General features: G+C 51.1%; 1 protein-coding gene across 2 annotated transcripts in view; it reads left to right on the top strand.

Annotated features, from left to right (window-relative positions):
• The window catches only part of SLC45A4 (solute carrier family 45 member 4), a 97009-nt gene that overhangs the window by 965 nt on the left and 90044 nt on the right, over positions 1-6000 (top strand). The window lies entirely within an intron of this gene.

Raw genomic sequence — 6000 nt, 5'->3', positions numbered from 1 at the left:
CTTCCCCTTCTTCCCCTTCCCCTCTTCCCCTCCTTTCCCTCTGCCCAGTGCACACACGACCCTGGCAGCACTGCTAGCCAGTGTCCCCCACCTCGGACCCCCAGCCTGCACCGCCGGACTGTGGCTCTGCCCCGGTCTCTTCGGCACTGCGCTCCCTTGTGTCCCTTTGAAGATACCTTGATTTCCTGAGGCCGACCTTGTCCCTGGAGGAAAGAGGCCAGGGCATCAGTTCATCTGGGCCCAGATTCCCTGCTCTGTAGAAGTCCTCGCACCTTCTGCGTCTCAGCACCCGCTGCCCCTTTCCCCTTTGAGCTTAACCCGTTCCTCCCCCAGGTATCCTGCTCTGGATTGGAGCACATCCAGCAGAGGCTTTTCCAGCGGAGGCGGATCCACACGGGGCCCAGCCTCCTGGTTAGCTATTCAGAATGATTCTAGAAGGCGGGGGCTAGGGAGGGCTGGGAAGGGCCGCTTGACCTCCTAAGGAGCCTGAGGTGTTTGTGTCTCTCCAGTGCGGGTCACTGATGGAGTGTGGCTTCATGTTCACAGACCTAGCCACTGACCCCCATCTGATACCTCAGCTGACTCCAGCAAAACAGGGCTTGTCGTTTTTATTACTGTTTTGGGGGCTGTCTTTTCCAGTCTAGGACCCGGAGCGAGAGGGTATACCAGATGAGTGATTGAAGTAATTGTGGAGTCAGATGATTCTTGTGGGCTGGCAGATTCTGAATCGAAGCCCATTTCTGCTGGGGAAAAGCCACTGCATCTGCCCGGCATTACTGAGAGCGCCCTGCGCTTCCATTCCCCAGACGGTCTCATCCTTCCTGTGTCGTTGGCAGACAGGTAGAATGTGGTAGGAATCTTATCCTTCTGCTATTTTGTGCTGGCTTTAGGAAAAAGTAAGAAAACAAAAAGCTGGAGTATTGGTTAAGGGAGTCTTAACACATGGGGATCAGAGCAGGTAACACTCACTGTCCTTAAAAGAAATGTATAATGTCCTCACTTTTCTGCTAGGTTTGAATTATTGTTAAAAGAACGAGCAGAGATTATTTAAATGCTTGGGAGAGGTTTTGCAGAAGCCACTTGAGGATGAGAAGAGGCAGCCGTGCAGGTTCTGGGTGGAGGAGACTCAGGCGCAGTAAAGAACTCATGTGCTTCTAGAGAGAGGCTGGGGAACTAGGTCGTCTTACACATCAAGGATTTCACACCCATTCAGGCTAATTGTTTTTGTGGCAGTGGCTGTAAAGGAAAGAAGCAAATCGTTTGAAATGTGTTTGAAATACACACTGGGTATTTAAAGGTGTGTTTTTGTGGCCCACGTGTTCACAGGGCGGGGAGGGGGGAGGCTGCCCAGGGCCACCTCCCGGGGCTCATGGGGGGAGTGGCCTGCTGCCCTGCCCAGATGCGTGCTGCAGCTTTGGCCCTTGTCGCATCGTGAAAGCAGATCAGAGATTGGACTGGGTGAGCTCCAAGGTGTCTTGCAGCTTGTAACACCCTCTAACTTTGCTTATTGGAGGGGGGTGGGGGAGGGGCGGAGCAAGCCTGTAAACTGGATTCTGCCTCCTTTCCGTGAGCCCTGAGATCCCGCCCCAGCCCGCCCCGCAGATCTGCAGGGAAGGAGAGGGCTGCGGCAGCGGCAGCTCCCCCGTTTCCCGATGGAGGAAAGGAGCCGAGGAAGGTATTTCAGCCAATCTTGAGGTTGCTTGGTGGTGAATGGACTGTATCTGTGTTGTCAGGAGAGAGGTGGGGAGGACAGAGGAGTGCAGCGCAGGGGTTCGGGCTGTGATTGTCGTTCTGACCGTGGTGCATCCCAGTGCCCTCTCCCGCTCTTCCCGAGGGCCCCGACGCCCAGTGGCTGGCTGGGGTGGTTTGTGACCAACAGCCTTGTGGCCTGGCACCGAGTGAGGGTGACTGACAAGCACTGTAGGTGGCAGACAACCCCAAATTGCCAGTGCCTTTCTTGGGAACACCCCTGGCAGAGTCGTGTCTGTAATTTGTGGAGCCAGAATGTGCTGGAAGCCACGTTCCTGCTAATGATGGGTGAGGACTACTCCTCGCTGGCCTCCTAGGTTCCCCAGGTTTTCATCACTGCGTGATTATGCTGACGAAGGCGCACTTAGTGAAACACCATCAGAAGGGTTGTCTCCACCTGAGCCAGGAAACAGACCTGACCAGAGGGAGCAAACCTCCCAGCTGAAGAGCAGCCTTGTAGAAAGGAAGGGGTGAGAGAGGACCCCAAAAGCAGGCGTCTGCAGTGGGTTTTCAGGCAGAGGACCTGAGCGGCTGCACCTCCCCCACCGGCTCCTAGACAAGGTCCCCTTGTTTAGATTAGCTTAATTACCCCACCAAAATCAATGAACAAGGATCTTTTTAAATGTGAAACTTTCAAAATGTGCTTCTAGTGGCCTTTTCCCCCCGAGTATCAAATGCTAAGCCTTTGTGAAATCAGGCACTTTCAGAGGACTGGGAGACCTCTTTAATGTTGGTGGAAATGAATCTTCTCTACCCTGAATCAGGAGGGGGCCTGCCGAAAGGGAAGCTTGACAGGTCATATCGTCATTTTTAACCCCTTGCCATTTGGGTGGAGGTGACAGGAGAAACAGCTAGTGGAGGCCTCATAGTGTTTACGAAGTGGCCTCCTTGGCAAGTGACTTTTGGAGGAGACGTTTTAAGAAGATTAAAAACGTCCACAGACTTAGAGGGCAGCCGCATAACCCACTTAGTGTTTCATATCCCTGATAGAGTGGCCCTTTGAGAGCCGTGGATGGGTCGCCATCGTTCCCACCTCAGAAGACGTGGGTGTTAGGGCCCCAGGAAGACGGGACACTTGGTAGGGGTCATTTGTTGAGCGCGACTAGTTAGATTGCGGGAAACAGCACAAAACCCTGACGGTGGAGAGAAAGGCTCTGAGTTCTCTGTGGCTCAGCTGCTGTGTAGCTTGGGGACTTCAGGTGAGAGGGAGAGGGAGTTCTCTCTGTCTCTCCCCTTGTTTTTTTTTTGTTTGTTTGTTTTTTGAGACAGTCTTACTCTGTCACCCAGGCTGGAGTGCAGTGGTGCGATCTTGGTTCACTGCAGCCTCCACCTCCCAGGTTCAAGTGATTCTTTTGCCTCAGCCTCCCGAATAGCTGGGACTACAGGTGCACATCACCATGCCCAGATAATTTTTGTATTTTTAGTAGAAATGGGGTTTCACCATGTTGGCCAGGCTGGTCTTGAACTCCTGACCTCAAGTGATCTGCCCGCCTGGGCCTCCCAAAGTGCTGGGATTATAGTCTCTCTCCTTTGCATGTGCGCTCGCATGTGTGTGTGTGTGTGTGTGTGTGTGTGTTTGTGTGCGTGTGTGTGTGTGTGTATTTATGAGTCAGGGGGTCTCACTGTGTTGTCCAAGCAGGTCTTGAACCCCTAGGCTCAAGCGATCCTCCTGCCCCAGCTTCCCAAGTAGCTGCTGGGATTATAGGTTCATACTACCACACCTGGTGAGAGTTCTCTTAAGTTAGAGGGGCTGGGCTGTAGCTGCATTATTTTGAGGGTCATCCCAAGGCCCACCTTCCTGTCTAGTGAGGGCTCCAGAACACAAGTTCACTCTCAGAGTCTGTCGGGAGCCCCCGGGGGCAGGGGTGGGTGGGAAGGGGGGAAATAGTGCTGGGCATTTTGTCCCCAGTGCAGGAATAAGGGTGCCAGCCAGTCCAGAGTGGGATCCTGAGGCAGCTGAAGGGGTTTTCATAACCTTTCAAGTCATTGAGCTTGGCCTTCTCACCCTCCCACCTCTACTGGGCCCAGGCCCCATTGAGGGAGGTGTTCAGACCTGGGTCTCGGTACTTTCATCCTCCTAAACCTGGTGAAGGATTTTGCTGGCAGTGAGAGGAAACTGCATTCCTGAACTCTGGCCCAGAAGTGCTTAATTTGCTGCATTGGAAAGTCCCTTCCAACCTGGGATTCTGTTTTGCTGCTTGCTCTGAGTTTTTGTAGTTTGCCCCAAGGTTTCTCCTGGGATTCTGCCTTGAAATCCTGGAACCATCTGAATTGACTGGCAACCAAATTTTTCCTATTTCAAAGAAAGGAAAATCTTGAGTGAAAAATGCATAGCAAACCCTTAGAATAGATAATAAAGAGGGATCAACACAGTGCTTACCTGGTCAGGTGTGGTGGTCATTGTACTTTTATATATGACCCTTATTGCACAATTTTAGGAGATCACTCAGGTTGGGCACAGAGGCTCGTTCCTGCAGTCCCAGCACTCTTGGAGGCTGAGGCAGGAGGATCGCTTGAGTCCAGGAGTTCCAGGCCGGCCTGAGCAACACGGCAAAACCTTACCTGTACAAAAAAAGAAAAAAAAATTAGCCAGGCACAATGGCACGTGCCTATAGTCCCAGCACTTTAGGCGGCTGAGGCAGGCAGATTGCCTGAGCCCAGGAGTTTGAGACCAGCGTGGACAACATGGCGAAACCCTGTCTCTATAAATACAAAAAAATTAGCCAGATGCAGTGTCGCACATCAGTGGTCCCAGCTACTCGAGAGGCTGAGGCGGGAGGATTGCTGGAGCTCAGGAGGTCCAGGCTGCGGTGAGGGGAGGTCACACCCACACTGCACTCCAGCTGGGGCAACAGAGTGAGACCCTGTCTCAAAGAAAAAAAAAAAAAGACATCATAAGGCCAGAAAACAATGAATAAGTTCCTTATCACCAACAATTTAGTCATCATTTTAGGAAATACATTTATTCAAGACCATGGTTTTTGGTTTGGTATATATGGGAAGGGAATTTTTTTAAGTTTTTTGAGGGGAGGAGTTTGACATCTCCACGCTGGAGATGAAATCGCGTATTAAGAGCGTGTTAGACACGAGGCAAGGGGGAATGCCTGAGTGTCGTAGAGGCAGCCCTTTTGGTGTCCGTGATGGATGAGTTAGGAATGTTTTAGAGTTACATTGCTGTCAAGCAGAGGCCTGAAAACATTTTTGCTCATGTGTTCTGTAAAATAACTTTGACGCCTGGCGTGGTGGCTCGTGCCTGTAATCCTAGCTCTTTGGGAGGCCAAGGCGAGTGGATCACTTGACATCAGGAGTTCGAGACCAGCCTGGCCAACATGGCAAAACCATCTCTACTAAAAATACAAAAATCAGCCAGATGTGGTGGTGCACGCCTATAATCCCAGCTACTTAGGAGGCTAAAGCACAAGAATGGCTCGAACCCAGGGGCAGGGGTGGGGTAGGGGGGAGTGGGGGCAAGGCGGGGAGGAGGGAGGGGGGCAGGCCAGGGGTGGGTGGTGGTGGCAGTGGTGAGTGGCGTGGAGGTTGCAGTGAGCCAAGATTGCACCACTTCACTCCAGCCTGAGCGAAAGAGCAAGCCTCCATCTCCGTCTAAAAAAAAAAAAACTTTGAAAAACTATAGACACATTTTTAAGTTGACATTTAAATTTTTGGTCCTAATTTGAAACAACTGCAAAAGATGCAATTTCTAGTATAATGTTGGCATTTACAAGTAACCATTGTATTGCTTTTTAAAAAGTATCCAATGTTAAATATCCTAATGATACCTACCATCAGTCACCCTTTAAAAAAATGAACAAATTGTTCTTAACAGTCTTGACAAGGCAGTTTTTTTCTTTGTGAACTTGTATGTTTGCTCCGTTTGAAAGTCTTTTTATCCCTCATTCTTTTTTTTCTTTTTTGAGACAGTGTTTCCCTCTGTCGCCCAGGCTGGAGCGCAGTGGTGGGATCAGGGCTCGCTACAACCTTGACCACCTAGGTCCATGCAATTCTCTCTCTTCAGCCTCCTGAGTAGCTGGGACCACGGGTGTACGCTATCATGCCAGGCTAGTTTTCATTTTTATTTTTTGCAGAGATGGGGTCTCACTGAGTTGCCCAGGATGATTTTTTTTTTTTTTTTTTTTTTGAGACAGGGTCTCACTCTGTCCCCCAGGCTGGAGTCCAGTGGTGCGATCATGGCTCACTGCAGCCTCGACCTCCCGGGCTCAAGTGATCCTCCCATCTCTGCCCACCAGGTAG

This window comes from Hylobates moloch, unplaced genomic scaffold, assembly GCF_009828535.3.
Source record: "Hylobates moloch isolate HMO894 unplaced genomic scaffold, HMol_V3 SCAFFOLD_9, whole genome shotgun sequence".
Lineage (NCBI taxonomy): Eukaryota > Metazoa > Chordata > Mammalia > Primates > Hylobatidae > Hylobates > Hylobates moloch.
Note: the sequence above shows the minus strand (reverse complement) of the source record. Positions and strands in the feature narration are given on the sequence as shown.